Consider the following 16,458-nt stretch of genomic DNA (forward strand, 5'->3'; position numbering starts at 1 on the left):
CCGTAGATTTCAACACGAGTTGCTGGTATATGCACTCTCTACTCCTACACAAAGGGACTGTAGCCAGCAATATCATTTTCCTGATGCAAGCTATTTACCACAACCCGAAGCTTATCGGGGTGAATGTTCGATATTTCTGTCACGGCTGAATACCGTTCCGTCAGAACTTGAGAAATCTTCAATAAATTCAAACACTTTTTGTCTTAGACCCGGAAAAAGATCGCGCAAGGCCCGCTAACCGAACATGGATATACTTTGAGCCGAGGAGTTTGGTTTCGACATCTATCTCCCCTTGAGATAGATCCCACTGTCAGGGGAAGTCATTTTTGCACGGGCCTATTGCCCAGTGCAAGCTGGTACTACAGCCAAGGACAGGAAGTGTAATATTATACACTAGTTAACTTGTGTATATAACGGTTTCCAGACGGCTTACTAGAAAAACACCGCTTCACTACTCACTAGCCGGATAACGGTAATTTCGCAGAAACACAAAAGAAGGGGAAAATACTGAAACCTCGACGTGGCAGGGAATGCGCAAGATAACCTTGGGAGCGTATTAATGCTATTTTTCTTATTATTTTGATCGTTACACTGCACGGACTGGAAGAATAGGCTGATCGATCCGAGAGTCACAGAACGAGTAAATAATTCCATTGTTACATTATTTAAGTAACATGGTACATTGCGCCCATCATCCGCCCAATCAAGTTGTTGAAGTCTGCGTGCTGTATGTGCACGATTCATCATTCAAAACCGTGAACCACAGTATGGTCGACCATAGTATGGTTGGAGCGCACGAAACACATTCCTCTCGCAACGCTTATTTTCGCAATACAAGTGAATAATTTAAAGACGGTTAACCAGTGTGAGTCTATCTTAACACAAATCAATAAACAGTATGCATTCTTCATTCCCAAAGGAATAATGAATCCTACTGATAAAGTGTAAAGCTCTTCACCACATTGAGGAACAATAGAAAATCCTGGAGTTCTAACTCTATAAGTTTGTGGCATTATCATTTGGAGCCACCCTATGAACACCACCACAGTAGAACTCCACCACAGTAGAGTACCACCCTGAAGAAAAAAGTAAACCTTCATTCAAGAATGAAGCGTAACCGTGAAAGCGCGCTCAAAGAATAAAATACTTATTTCGTTACCGCCGCGATTTTATTCGTTTAATCGATTTGTCCCCCACAATTGGTGACCCCGACGCGCGTGGTTCCCGCAGTTCCTCGAGGCTTTACAGCAATCGCAAATTTCAAAGCTAAATCCAAATTTGCTGGATTTTCGAAAACGCTACATAACCTCAAACATGACTGATCCGGACGTCGCAGCGGCAACGGCACATATTTCCGTAAAGTTGCCGGACTTGGGCGGAACGATCCAAACATGTGGTTCGCCCAAGCTGAAGCACAATTTAGTCTGGCCAAGATCACAAAGGACGATAACAAATTCTGGCATATTATCGCTAAAATCGACCAGAGCGTCATTTGCCACGTGTCAGATCTTGTATCGGCCCCACCGGAAGAAAATAAATATAAGGCGATAAAGGACCGGCTGATTGCACGCTTCGCATTATCACCGCAGGCTCGCAGCTTTTAAGCTCGTGTGATCTAGGTGATTTTCGTCCGACACATCTGCTGGCCCGGATGAGTGAAATCGCAACGGGCCTCAACGTTGATGAAAACCTCATGAAGATGCTCTTCTTGCAACGAATGCCTGCTAACATTAGAACCGTTCTATCCATCAGCGATGGCAGTTTGGCAAAGCTTGCCGAAATGGCTGATAAAATGATTGACTCCGCCAGCAGCAACATTTCCGCCGTTATCGTTTCGACGCGAGAACAAGTGGTCGTAAACGCCGTGAATAAAGCACCTACCACGAACAAACAATCAGCTGACTTCGCATCTTTGAAGGAGGAAATCGAGGTGCTCACAACTGAAATTCGCCGATTGAAAAGTGGACAAAATATAAATCGTAGCCGATCCGTTTCCAGGTCCGGAACATCGAACGACTCACTTTGCTGGTATCATCGGAAATACGGCGGAAAAGCGGAGCATTGCCGAGAGCCCTGTTCATTCAATCGTACAAAAAACTAGCTCGCCACCCTCTAGAAGCGGCGCAAGTGGGTGACGAATTCAAAAGTCGTCGTTTAGTCATACTTGATAGCAGTACTCGGCACAGGTTTCTTGTGGACACTGGCTCGGATGTGTCTATAATTCCGGCGTCTATGTCTGATAAGCGTAAGGGTGCAGTCCCATTCTCATTGCATGCCGCAAATCGCACGAAAATAAAAACATACGGAAGCAAGTTTCTTTCAGTGGATCTTGGCCTACAACGGCTTTTTACTTGGCAATTCCTGGTGGCAGACGTTAGTAGTGCAATCGTCGACGCTGATTTACTGGCCCATTTTGGACTGCTCATAGATTTGGGGCGCCGCCAACTGATTGATGGCACCACCCATCTTCGCAGTACAGGAAGTTTGAAGACTGCTTCACATCGTCACGCGTGGACCACCGGTGGCATGCAAGCCTCGTCGGATGCATTCAGAAAAATTAAAAGCCGCGAAAGAAGAGTTCAGGATCATGTGTGAAATGGGAATTTGCAGACCATCGAGCAGCAGCTGGGCTAGTGCATTGCACTGCATCCCCAAACTTTTTTGGCGAATGGAAATTCGTGGGGGACTACCGGCTACTTAACAAAGCAACGGTCCCAGATCGGAATCCTGTTCCCCATGTACACGATCTTCTAAATCGTTTCGAAGGTAAGAGTATATTCACAACGTTAGATCTTGTTGAGGCTTATTACAACATCCCAGTCGAAACGCCCAATATACAGAAAACTGCCGTCATAACGCCTTTTGGCCTATTCGAATTTACTCGAATGTCCTCTGCCTCTGCAACGCAAGCCAAACTTTCCAAAGATTTATGAACAAATTGTTCGCAGACCTTGATGACGTCACCGTCTTTATCGATGATATCTGTATTGCATCATCAAATGATGCAGAACACAAAGAACATGTGCGGACCGTGCTAGATCGTCTGAAGGAAAATAGCCTTACCATAAACGTCGAGAAATGCAAATTTTCTCTCCCTCAGATTGAGTTCCTAGGCTATGATTCGAAAGAATGATTCTAGACCAATCTCGTGGGACGAACAGCCTGCACGTTGTTTTGAAGCATGTAAAAAGTCGCTGGCAGGCGCAACATTGCCACAATATCCAAACGCATCAAAGCCCCTCGGTCTCATGGTTGACGCATCCAACTTTGCCGCAGAAGTCCTGCAGCAACTTGAAGAGGGGGTCTGGAAACCGCTAGGATTTTCCTCTGAAAAGTTTTCCCCGAGTCAGCAGAAATACTCTACTTTTGGCTGGGAGCTAACGTCAACAAAACTCGCGGTGAAATATTTTAGACATTTGATAGAGGGACGACAAGTTACGATTTTTACCGATAATTTCCCACTGACTTACGCTATGACTACCGATCCAAGCAGCCGCCTTCCACACGAAGAAAGGTATTTACAATACTTGGCAGAGTTTACAACGGACATACGCCACATCAGTGGTAAAGACAACATTGTCGCGGATGCAATGTCAAGTGTGAATGAAATTGTCTCTAAAATCGATTCCAACACTATTGCGAAAGACCAAATAACTGACCACCAGCTACAGGATTTGATTAATTCTAAAATAACGTCGCTTAATCTTCAACTACATCGTTTTCCATCGATATCTTCTCCGATATATTGCGATCTTTCCATAAATAATTGCTTCCGACCTTACATTCCAGAAAAAACATCGAGTGGCGGTGTTGACTCAGATACATGAATAAGCACACCCTGGAATCAGAGCCACAAGAAAACTCATCACCGATAGATTTGTTTGGACATCGATGAACAAGGACATAACGAAGTTTGTCAGAGAGTGTCAGCAGTGCCAAAAGTCTAAAACCACACCGTTGCACCTAACTCGACTTTCGATACGCCAAAGGCTCGATTTCGACATATTCATGTCGATTTGGTTGGGCCACTGTTGCCATCAAAAGGATATCGTTATCTACTCACAATCGTCGACAGATTTTCATGTTGGCCAGAGACGGTACCGCTTCAGGACATGACGGCGCGAACGGTAGCAATGGCCCTGTACATGGAATGGATTTCACGATATGGTACTCCAGAAACAATCACCACTGATCAAGGCCGTCAGTTCGAATCGGTAGTGTTTCAGGAGTTGACGCATCTCCTTGGAGTACATCACATACTTACCACCGCTTACCATCCGCAATCAAATGGAATGGTGGAGCGTTTTCATCGCACTATGAAGGCAGCATTAATGTGCACCGATCCAAAGAATTGGCACGATCGTCTCCTTGGTTTAAGGTCCGCATTTCGAGAAGATTTCCGATGTTCTGCAGCTGAGCTCGTGTTCGGACAACAACTAAGAATCCCCGGAGAATTCTACGATTCACCGGTACAAAATGTGGATCGTACGGAATTTGCACAAGTCTTACATCAAACCTTTTCGGACTTGAAAGCACCAAAGAGCGTTCGTCATTCCAAGGAGCGAGTCTTTATAAATCCGAGACTAAAGGATTGCAGCCATGTGTTTATACGAATTGATGCAGTTAGACGACCACTCCAACAACCGTACGAAGGGCCATATGAGGTAGTAAAGCGGGGCGACAAATACTTTGAAATCACAATATCCGGGAAGAACCAAGTAGTTTCAGTCGATCGAGTGAAACCAGCTTTTATTTGCGGCCAAAGCTTGTCAAGTTACCCCAAGGATGATCAACACACAGTTATTACACCAGCAGGACACCGTGTTAGATTCATGGTGTAACTGGGGGGGGGGCGGCATATGTGGCATTATCATTTGGAGCCACCCTATGAACACCACCACAGTAGAACTCCACTACAGTAGAGTACCACCCTGCAGAAAAAAAGTAAACCTTTATTCAAGAATGAAGCGTAACCGTGAAAGCACGCTCAAAGAATAAAATACTTATTTCGCTAAGTTACCACCGCGGTTTTATTCGTTTAATCGATTTGTCCCCCACAAGTTCATCTATGCATGGAGCACAGAAAATCCGGATCCGCAATTGCATTACTGCAGAGCCAGGGACGGACATAGCGTAGTTGGTAAATCGATTGTCTTGTACGCAGCTCACCTGGGTTCGATTCCCAACCCCGCACATACAGTTAGAGATTTTTCTAACGAACTTTTTCCAGCCCGAAAAAGAGTCTAAACACCCTCAGGTTTTAACCTCTATTATCAAAATTTTTAAAAAATACTCGGGGCAGTTACATTTCAGATGATATGAACCGGATTCACAAAGAGCACACGAACAATACTCAGAACTTTGAATAGTAACCATGTAATAATTGAATTTTCAATGTCCAGACAGTGCCCTAACTGCAATTGTGCTTGAAAAAATGCAACAAATTCTTTGACACTTTCGAACTCACATCCTGTAGAAAAGTTTTTATTTGGCCGCAAGTTTGCAAGCTACGCCAATGGTTGGCATGCTCAGATGGAATCCAAGAGCGAAACTTTATCCAACTTATCGACAGGGGTAGAACTGAACCAACGAAGTCAGTCGCCGCACCCGATCTGATCAAATCGTCCACCTATTCAGTTCCATTAATACTAGAGTTATCAAATTCCCATTAAAGGTACATACAATTTAAGTTGGTATAATCTAATTTCTCGACAACAGACACCAGAACCAATTCGGCCCTCCAACAAAAAACCGTAACAAACTACGTATTCTACGTAAGTTGTCGTTCCATACAGCCAGATAGACATTCCTCGCGAGGAGCAATTCTCACATAGGAAAGCAATTTTTAAGTGTAAGGACACTGGGAGGAAGCATATACTAATCCCAAGTAACCGGGTTGTGACTTCTCCCTTCTGCCACCATTGAAGACACCCGTATAGCAGTATTGGTCTAACAATTGTTGTGTAGATCCACTGAATGTACTTGGGTTTGAGTCCCCAAGATTTACCAAAAGCCCGTCTGCATTGACCGAATACCACACTAGGAAAGTTGATTTTGAGCCATTCTTGGTTCTCTTGCGCTTTGTGAGATGGTGCCGATTGCCCACGCCTTCAAAACAGCCTCCAGAACACTTTCCCGACAAATCTAACTTGTTGCTGCTTCGGTGTGAGACCATGTGCCTTTTGGAACTTATAAACCTTGACCTTAACCCTTTATAAGGCCCAGAGATTGGGGCTATTAATGGATGTTATATTAATGGAAACACGATTTTTTCACTTAGTTTAGAATATATTTACATTTATTTCGTAATAAAATAGTGTTTTGAAAATATACTTGGTACAGCTCGTACCGCCGTTAGAAAACATCAGTCTTCGTAAAGTTTAATGTATTTCCAAAGAGATTGGTGGAAATATAAAGACAAATCGGGCTGGATCGGAAATTCAGAAAGAAATTAAGGTGAGTTACTGGTTATTACCTGATTAACAGTAAATAACCCCTGGATTCTGAGGATAAGTTGAAAAACGAGACCACAGATTATAGACGTTTATTTATCCGTTTAATTTTTTTCTTTGCAATTTTGACCACTCATAAACCAAATTTTCGGATTAAAAATAATTGTTTTTAGAAATTTGCATCACCAACTTATAGGGTCTAGAGTTTTTTTTTTCAAAATCGAGCTAATTTTATTGTCCAAAAGGAAATCGCCGTATTTTTTTCAAAAAACTCTTCATCAATCTGACACTTTTCACTGTATCTCAATAAAAAGTAATAAGAAGAGTTGCCAAACTCCTAAGAAGTAGATTTCATAAGATTGGAACACTTTTCACTTCATATTTCTGCGTTATGAACGAAACGAAAAGGTGGACATATGGTTGCCACTGCCTTATAAAGGGTTAAGCTTATTTTTCAATATACGTCGGATATTGCTATCGGATATTTTAAGTTTTTAACCATTTGATTGGCACCTCGTCGTGGATTTGCTCAAGTCTCTTCTCTTTTCGAACCACGTGTCGTTACAGTCTTTTTATGATCACCTCCATGGCGTTTTTGTGATGCTACCAGTTTTATTATAACGAGTTATGGTGCGATAAACTAAAAAATTGTTTTCATTAAGATGTTTGGGCTCACGGACATTCACTGGTTGTGATTTTTCATCAATTACACTATTACGTTTGAATTCCATCCCTGATCACTTTTTGTCGCGATAACTTTTGTTAAATGGGTTGTAAACATACCTTGACCTGTCATTCAGCCAATTTATAGTCAGTTGATGCCAGTGCGACAGCTGTGCAAACGGTCTGAAGTTGATTAGACTTCAAGCGCCGGACCCTGTATATGAACAATGGAAATATTGAAGTCAACTTATACAGGGTGTTTGGTTCATGGTTAAGAACCTCTCGGGGGTGATAGACTGTCATATTTGGAGAAAAAATTGTTCTACGCATACCACCAAATCTCAACCGTTACAGAGTTATTGAACTTTATGTGTAAAAAACTTATTTGTCTTAGAATACCTCTAACTCAAAAAGTATACTTCGCAATTCAAATATTTTAGGCCAAATTTTTGGTTGGCAAAAGCATGAAACGAGGAAGAACGTCTGATCGCGAGTATCAAGGCCATAATCACCATGATGATACAAATAAAAACGACAACAAGAGAGACATGGAAGACCTGAAGATCCCGCTCGCAAGGGCAAGTTGCGCGTATGGGACTTTGCAAGGTCCAAATAAAAGTAATTTTAAGTTTTTATTTTTTTACATCTTGTAAATATATGCAAAAAACTTCACAACTCTTCAAAACTCAAACATTAAGCCGTGTCAAATAAACGTATAAAAATGTACTTCTCCTGATAGTACTGCTATTGCTCATACACGCTCGAGTACTTACTGTTTAATAGTTTCAATTTCTTCAGAAGTAAAGTCGACATTTAGGTCTCCATCTCCAGACTTTTTCTGACAAAGAGATACACTTCCATCGTACTAGAATGCATTAAATTGATTCCCCAAAAATTTCTTAACTTCTTAAGCTTTCGTCGCAACTACTTTAAGAAGCGATTGTCGCCATTGTGTGACAAGAATATTTACCAAAAAATCACGTCCTAAAAACCGAAAACAGAAATTACCGAAACGGTCGTAAACTATCCCATGTATCGAAAATACTTCAAATGTAAAGCATTATACATCCGCTATGAAGAGCCGGATTCTGTAATTACCTGGGATCATCGTGTATCAAGATGATTTCAAATGGGGTTGCATTATCAATATACCACCGAGTTCAGGAATTAACAAGAGGTTGTTTATGAATATTTTCAGAAAAATTCCATGGGCATTTAACTTGCATCTTCTCATATTCTTCATGAGACTTTGAATGCTTGAATGTTTGAAAGCTAGATCCAATTTAGCACCGAAATGGCTGAGTGAAAAGTATCACGGTTATATTTTATTGCATCAAACCTTAGCGCTCAAATTTCATCACATTACACTTCTACTACCACTATTTTAAATCCAATACCTTACTTGTCTTATAATAATTCCCATTACAACTGAAGCAGGCACAACAAAACTCTTTGCTCTGAAAAGGCCCTTCAACGCGAAGAGCCATCAAGCCAGCTTTGAATAAAAAGATTTTTCTCTTCTTTTTTTCCACGAACTACCATCCCGTCGCAAACATGACAAAACTTCCCACGACGATGTCATATGATCTATCCACAAGCCCGTCCGTACGCACACGGCACATTGTTGGGCAAACGAACAATACCTACGGCAAATCAATTTGCTAAAGACTGAAGATCACTTGTGCTGCTGTTACGGCCGATAAAAGGGCATAATAATTATCCTTCATCTTACACTGAGTTACCGCCCGCGAGAGAATTTGAAATAGGAGATATTTTATTACCGAGTAATACCAACAGTCGGGTCGGCCAAGCCAATGCTGCGAACAAACAAAGAACGGGAAGCTCTGCTCTGCTTTTTCCGAGTCATAAGGGTCTCAAAAGTCTTGGTTTCGAGATTGTTGAAAAGCGATCGCTACGGGATCGTCGTTTTGGCATCCAAAAGGGATCAGATTCAACCAAGTTCGTGGTACACGTGAAGTCTATTCACACAGTTCGGAGTGATATATACGAGAGGCATCTACAAAGTGTATGCATCGTTGAATTTTGATCACGGAATCCTTTCAAAAGTGGATGTACAACGATCCGAAAAGGCAGTGCATTGTGTTTGGTTGGAATGAAATGTACTTATTATGTTTATTAAAATTTCTAAGTAAACAAGGATTGCTTTTATCTTATAGGACCCTGATCTGAACATTTCGGTATTCGTATTTTCTTCTTCCTCTTGGTACAACTTCCCAACTAGAACTTGGTTGTCTCAACAAATTATTCAGATGCAATTGCAAAATATTTTTGATACATATTAAATTAGGCATATTGGAAACATAGTGTATTTAGAGTTGAAAACATTAAGCAGCAGCTTAATACTTTCATACACATTGATTTTCCGTCGAATGTATGCTTCTAAATCTTTTTCTCTTTCAAGCTGTTGAGGTCCAGAATAAAAAATAAATTATTTTGATCAAAATAGCAGTACTAGAGGCTCCTCTATATTTACCTTCCGATGCTCAATACAATTCCCCTAAAGTATTTACAATGGCCCAATTGCTTTGAAACTATCAGTTTTCAATAATACTTCAAAACAACGAAGGTATATCAAAATACAGTATTACAGCAATCCTGTAATAGTACTCAAATGAAGAATAATAGTCCCTGTTATCAGACTTACTTTTTTTAAGCAAATCTAGACGACATCAGAAGCTAGAGCTATTTGAAAACATTGTTGTCTACAGACTACATGAACATGAAGGAATTAAACCCTTCATGCCAATGTTGTTTATAAACAACATCGTTGTTATACTTCTATAACATTTGGTTTAGGCAATTATAACCTTTCATTTGAGCACAGACAGTAACAAATAATAGCTCTAGAACTGAAGTTATTGTAATTAGTATGATTGGATTCGAATGGAGCAGTGCTGCCAGAGACAGTTTACGTTAAACACGAAAAATAAATTTTGACATATCTTCGTTATTTTATAATATTATTGGAAACTCAAAAAAATTATCGATTTAGGCTTCGATGTAGAAATTTAGACTGTTTTCGATTAAGTTTCACAATTGAATTTATTTAGCATTGGAAGGTGCAAATTGAGCAGCTTTCAGCACTGCAAAGGAAGCACCTATCTTTATGAAAAAAGATTTTTCGTGGATAAACATTTTTAGAATCGCATAAGCATTTAAAAAAAGTTGGACATAAAAGGATTAATAGCTTGTACAATAAATAAAGACCTGTGTTATCTTCTTGAAATTGTGATTTTGCCTTTTAAGAACACTAGTATTAGTGGTTCAGTTTAAATTTTAGAATGTCTATTGTATTGCTATTACACTTGACACCTATATGCATACCTACACGAATAAAAATCAATAGTGCGTGAAAATAGCATTTCAGTATTTTATAAAATATGCTGTTAGGGTAAGTTGGCGGTGAAGCTCGCGGGGCAAGTTGACGGTACTACTTACAATTCAAAAACAGTCATCAAATATTTTCATTTCGGGAATTCACTTGAAAGTAAAAAAAAATCTTTTTCTTTTCTATCTCCTCAATGCAGGGGAAATTTACTTCGGCCAATCGCCCGATGAATCTCGAAAATTTGCTTTTGAATATGGAGTACGCGGCGAAGTCAAATTGCATCACGGAAAAAAACGCTATATAAAATAACTAATTGCGTATTTTCTCTTGGAAATTTGGATTGAAGTAGTTTAGAGTGTATTGTTTAGGGGAACCCGGGGCTATTCGGACCTACCTGAGCAAATCGCCCTTTTAGGTTGATAGATGTGAAAAAATTAATCGGTCAAAAGTCCTAACTGTTAGTTTGAAACCTAAGCTAGATTTTAGTGCCATAAAAGTTCATTTGAACCACTCCATGGCAGCGCTAGGTGGCGATTTGCAAAACTCTACGTTTTTCCAACCTTTTACAATATAAGGGTAATTCGGACCTCCCTACGGGGCAATTCAGACCGTCAATTTTTTTTACAATGAAACTATATTTACCTATGAAATATTTATTAGAGAAACTCCTTAAGAAACGAAAAAAAATCCGATGCAAAAACTTAATTTAGTTAATCTCAGCTGTTGATTGGCGCATCATGTATTTTCTTTGCTCGCCTGCGAAGCCGCAAGCCGCTAAACGGTGTTGGATAGAATAGGGGTTTCGAATAGCACCGTACGCTCATTTCGCACAAAAGTGGTTAGCGTCTTGAAAATATCTGTGTTTTCATCCAAACATAAATCATTCCATAGAAGAAGAGTCTCAAGCTTTCTAAAAGACATACCTTTCATTTTTTCAATTTTATTTTTTGCTTTAATTTAATTACTATAATTGCATTATAGTGATTTTTGTTTTAAGGATGGCAAAAAATGAAACACGTTGTATCGCCTTTCTAAACAAAACAATTAGATTCTGCTGTCAAAATAATGTTTTACAATAGCGGTTCCACGAATATGTATGGTGACTTTCTGACTGTACGAATATGTACAGTCAGAAAGTCACCCCCACTGTCTTAATAGCCCCGGGTTCCCCTATACATTTTTATCGCTGTCAGTATTTCGAAAAATGGCTTCACCCGAAAAGCAACATCGAAAGCGGAATCCCAATGCTTCGGTAAGAGATGTGGCCAAGAAATTATATCTGTCCATTAGTTTCGTTCAGAAAAATATTCGGCAATTATGGAGCAGCCAGTAAGGAAACATCTCAAGGAGGTCAAATTCGAGGAAGACATGAAGAAAAAGTGAGTTTCCGTACAGATGAAGCTGCAACCAGATCTTGTACAGAACCTAATGAGTGGAGTTAAGAGTAAGGTGCGATCGTACGGTTATGGTATTGAAGTTGAACGAAATAAATATGCCAAAGGCTTATAAAGGTTATCTGTCATGGTCTAAAAGTTTGAAAAAGATCAGTCTAGGCAATTTTCTAGTTCGTTTTTTTCGTAATACAATTTAATGCACCCTTGATATTGATTTGCAAGTTAGATCTGGTGGAATAGACACTGAGACAAAAATGTGGATGGGGGCGAGCATTGCGTTGTTGGTAAATCGAATGCCTTGTATGCAGCTCACCTGGGTTCGATTCCCATTCCCCGCACATAGGATTAGATATTTTTCTAACCCGGAAAAGAGGCGATTGATCCAAAGGTTAAAACCTCTATAATCAAAAATGAATACCGACTTTATCCATCTAACAGTTAGATGAGATATTTGGAAGTTTTCTGAAAAGCGTTGTTCTGACCAGAACTTGTAAAGGTGTATGCGAGTGTGTGTTCCGGCTCAATTGAGATTTTCTAATACCAACGCAGAGTATGTGCGAAGGCCAGGGGCCGTCGATGCGAGCGGAATGAAAAGCAACACCAAACGGATACAGATAGTTTATACATTTTGTGTTTGTGATAGGAAGTGGAGTTGAGCAGGGAACCATGTTTTTGATATGGATGACGTATGTCACTGTGTATTGGTGTATATGTTGGGTCGACTCTTCAGGATCAGTACTAATGACGGATTGATGTAATTCCCATCAAGACTTCAAGCCCAATTAGTCGACTCTCTAAAGTGCTAACAGTGGTATTGGGCGTTAAGGGTCGCTTTAGTGTCTTTTTGCGTATACGTTTTGTTGGTGTTAGTTTCTAGGTTTCATATAGACAAGAAACGAATCGGATAGCCATTTTTTAGATTTGTATTCGATATCTGACTCTTTGAGGTATTGGTCGATTATAGTCTTCATACGAGGTGAACAGGTTCTGAGCGGCTCTCCGTTTCAATTTGTGTTGGTGTCAAGCATAGTTGCTGTAGACAGAGCCGTCTTAAGACCACTCGGGGCCCCTGGGCACAACTGAGTTGAGGGGCCCCTATAATTGAACAGGCATACACTGCTGTAGAGTAGGATGATCAAAAAATGATCCCCAGCATCAGGGAGCCATCTATGTCACCTTGAGATATATTTTTCAAATTTAAGCCAAATCATTCAACCATGTGAAAGTATTAAAAATACTGTAGACATCAAAATCAATCTTACCGAAAGTGACAAAGAGCATCAAATACTATATGCGGTTATGGGAGTTCGAACTCAGGTGAGCTGCGTCACGGTGTCTTTGTCGAACAACTTTATTCAAAAAATTCGGCAGCCGTAAAACTTCGGGATATGAAAGAATGGACTTTTCCCTTTCATTTGAAAGTAAAATTAAAATATTCTGTCGGGGGGTCTAGAACAACTTCTTATTTTAAAGTTTTTTGATTGAAAACTTAAGTTTTTTAATGCAATTTTCGCATTTTTGCCACTAATTGGTACTATAAATATTCAAAACATACTAACAGTGAGAATCTGATGAACAAACCCATTGTATACAACTTCGTAGAATGCTATACATCTATATAAAATCACCCGAGAAAGTTATTGCAATTTTACCAGCTTTAGGTGTGCGCTGGCCTATGGATTAACAAGGACTTACAAAAAAATGTTGGGTTTAAATGAACAGTAAATTCAGATAAATTTCATTGTATACAAAGTCCCATTCTGAGCAGAAAAAATATATTTTCACATTTCTCCGGGTCTTGGGCGAAAATGACACTTATTTGTGTGAACTAAAGTAGACAGTGCGTTTATTTACGACGGATTTTATTGCAATTTCGGGTTGAGAATCCTGTTTGTCTTTATCAACATTAAAAGAAAGATGATTGAAAAAGAAAAAAGCTCTTCGAATTTTGGATCCATGTTTGTTATCTTTTGGGGTAGATTCATCAGAATTTATAGATGCAGATTTTTGCTTGTCCTCAAATTTAATTTCCAAATCGAGCACACTTCATATAATCTTAGAAAAAAGAATAAAACCATGTTCCATAATTTCCTTTAAGAAGAAATTCCGGAGTCGTTACTCGTTGTACATGGATCACAACACAAAATGAACAACAAAAATATCAGGCTGTATCATACATTCAAGTAATACAAGTCTGTTTATTGAAGATTTCCCTCATAATATAGGATAAGAGCAAAGACAACATATCAAGAAGACAGAGTTGCCAGTTCAGTTCATAATCTGGAGACATTAACCGCAACACGTCTTTCGGGTAAAGGTGATACTTTCTATATCTACTTTTATATTAAGATCGCTATCTTCGTACAATAGACAAAACCTTTATTTTTCATTTACTATTGCGATTTCTGTTCAATGTACAGCGATTTCCAAAAGTTAACCAACTTGAACATAAATCTCATCGAATTTTTTTTCTATCCTTCATGAAACTGTCAATCAGGATTCTCACTCGAAATCAAATCAAATGACTGAATATCTGATCGAGTTTGATCAAATATAAAATTAAAATTTAGGCCACATATATCCCACAAGATGCTAACGAGCAAAAAGGTGGATTCAAGGTTACATCAAGCATACTCCAGAATAAAAAAAAAGAAAAAAGAAATACAGTGGGGACCCGATTTTATCAGCTCCCATCTTGTCTACCCGCGATTTTATCAGATTTTTGACCCGATTTTATCAGCTTCATATGAAAATTGATAGTTAGTAGTTTAATGGGTTCTAGCAGACGAACCAAGTTGAATTCGAGTAAATCCTTTCTTAGGCATATATTTTTTATCTTAGAGATCCGAAAAATGCAAAAATAAAAATATTTTTTTTAATTTTGCGCTGTCAGACCCCCTTAAGGGGAACTTAAAGTAAATAATCAGAAAAGGTTGCAAGGCTATATCTAAGGAAGAATATTTTAAGAGCTTCGGTTTATTAAAAAGACAGAAAAATATATGTCCCGATTTTATCAATGTCTCTGTTTTATCAGATTAAAATTCGCCAAGGGGCTGATAAAAACGGGTCTTTACTGTATATCTGTGACAGAAAAAAATTGTTTCATTTTGCTGCATTGCCCAGCATCTTTCAAAAGAGTCTTAATTTCGTTCAAATTTTATCTACTCTTCTCTATATCTCCATGCTCCTAAAATATCATTGGTGCGCATAAAACGGTGGAATCTGGAATTATGTTTTTTACGCTTAAAGGTGGGACTTTGCTATCATTCGGGTTCTTCTGTGCACACTGTTAAAATAAGGCAATCCATTTTTTTACAAATAAAAATGTTTTTGGAACAAAGCTTCTTAACCAATAGACCCCGAGCGAATCTAGAAACTTTGATAAAAATTTAACATCTTTCTCTGGAGATTTCAGATCGCGATGTAGTTTTAACAAAGTTGTACACAATGAAATTGTCCATCAGATTCTTACTTTTGGTAATATTTGAATGTCTAAAGTACTACCTAGGGGCAAAAATTGAACCAGTTTCATTGAAAAACTTAAGTTTGCAAACAAAAAAACTTCAAGATAAAAAGTTGTTCTGGAGCCCCCGGTAGAATATTTTAATTTTACTTTCAAATGAAAGGGAAAAGCGTATTCTATCACATGCTGAAGTTTTAGCGATGCCGATTTTTTCGAATAAAATTGTTCCACCAAACACACCGTATGCGTACAGTGTAATGGACTTACCAGCTGCGCTATTCCCACCCCATATGATATAATCTGATCTTCATAGTTGTAAGACGTTGTTTGGGATCAATAATGAGGAATGATTTATTAAGGAGAGTTAAACGTCAACTCTACAATATCGACGATTCATTCAATCATTGTCCTGACACTATGACAATCTAAGAAAAATATTTAGCAATATGCCAATAAAATTCAATTTTTTAATAGATAACGACTACGTGATTTACAAAAGTTACAATGATTCGTATAAAGTTGTTCTCAATTTCTTACCGTTCCTGATACGATGCAGTTGGAAAAAGTCAATTCCCAACTTTAAAAAAAAGGCCACACTTTTTTTCAATCATAATTCAACTACATTTACAGATGATAATATTGAATATTACAGTCATTTAAATCAATCAATATTATGTCGAATCTAAGTGCGCGATTCGGGGCTCATTCTTTTTAGATATTCGTATTTTTCGATGCAGGATTCTTTGAAATAGTGTCTCTTCATACACAAATTGCCGATGAGGTAGATTTTTGTTATATATTTTAACAGAAGTTTTGTGCTATCTTTTATAGTGAACGGTTCTCTGATGTCGGTGATAAGCACTCAGTGCAGAAGGAGACAGAAAGAAAAAAAATAATAACAATAATTAGCCTTTTCAACTTTTGAAATTACTCGAACCTATTATTATGAACAACACAATTCATTTCAACAATTCACTACCACATCTATTAGCAGTTCATTAATAATCAGCCACAAACAGAAATGCAACCAGGCTCATCAAATACGAAAAGCAAATGATGAATCACTTTGACTGCAAAATTATACAAAATGTAAACCCAAACATAAATGAATATAAATTAAAGTTACAAAAAAATTCA

This window comes from Topomyia yanbarensis, chromosome 1 (assembly GCF_030247195.1).
Source record: "Topomyia yanbarensis strain Yona2022 chromosome 1, ASM3024719v1, whole genome shotgun sequence".
In the NCBI taxonomy this organism is placed as follows: Eukaryota; Metazoa; Arthropoda; class Insecta; order Diptera; family Culicidae; genus Topomyia; species Topomyia yanbarensis.